Raw genomic sequence first — 1,118 nt, 5'->3', positions numbered from 1 at the left:
CTTTTTCCTCCCTCCCCCCTTTATGTGTTTATTTGATTATTAGTTTTGATTAGACTTAGTTAAAATCCCTACTAAGTTGCCTAAATCTATTTTACACAAGTATTTCAACAAATTAATCTTTTCAGAAGTTAATCAAAAGATGTTTTCAAACAGTTTGGATAATCGCAAGTTAGCAGACGTTTTAGGTACCTAACACCTTCCTAAAACGTTAATAGGAACTGCTTATTCAGAATATCTTAACTTAAATGATTTTTTTGTTTTGGATCATTTGAAGAAACTCTCTAAAAGTTTCTTAATTCTTTTTTAAAATTAAGTGGCAATTCTCTTCTCAAAAAGTTAAAATTTCCGCAAAACAAGTATTGTCTGAGCAAAGGAATTAACTCATCAACAGGCCCAAGATATTGTGACTGGAAAAATAATTCCACTTGCCTTTCAACACCCCCATTTTTAATAACTAACCTAATGAACAAATTTTCAGGGAGCTGGTATGATATGTTTTCCCATTTTTGGAGTAGATCTCGGCTGCTATTTAACTTCCTATGGATCGAGAAAATCGTTACCTTTTTAGGGACATGAACCAATTTGATTTTCCATGCTAGAATAACACCGAAACTTGCTCCTCCACCTCCTCTTACCACCCAAAACAAATCTTCATTCATCTCTCTGTCAAGAATATTTCCATTGACATCCATCACACATGCATCTACAACGTTATCAGCTGCTAGACCAAATTTGCTCGTCAATGCGCCGAGCCCACCGCCACTGATGAGTCCACCAGTGCCAACACTAAAACAGACACTGCCTGGAAATCCATGAACTTTACTACTCTTGGCAATTGCATAGTAAAGCTCGCCGAGGGTCGCCCCTGCTCGAACCCAGGCTGTTTCTTCATTTAAATCAAGTCTTGATTTCGTTAAGGTTGCTTAAATCAGGCATAACATAGGGGGATTCAGAGCGGAAAGATATGCCTTCATAGTCGTGACCACCACTTTTGATCTTGTTTTGTTGGCCTATTTTTTTACTACAAAGAATGACAGGCCTGATTTCGGTTTCTGTTCTGGGGGAGGCAAAGAAAATGGGATGTGAAGAATTCCACCATCTTGGGTTTTTCTGAGCAT

General features: G+C 37.7%; 1 pseudogene; it reads right to left on the bottom strand.

Annotated features, from left to right (window-relative positions):
* Positions 1–281: 281 nt before the first annotated feature.
* The window catches only part of LOC124896279, a 4,140-nt pseudogene continuing 3,303 nt past the window's right edge, over positions 282–1,118 (bottom strand).

The sequence above is a fragment of the Capsicum annuum genome, chromosome 2, assembly GCF_002878395.1.
Source record: "Capsicum annuum cultivar UCD-10X-F1 chromosome 2, UCD10Xv1.1, whole genome shotgun sequence".
Lineage (NCBI taxonomy): Eukaryota > Viridiplantae > Streptophyta > Magnoliopsida > Solanales > Solanaceae > Capsicum > Capsicum annuum.
This window is presented reverse-complemented; position numbering and strand designations above follow the sequence as displayed.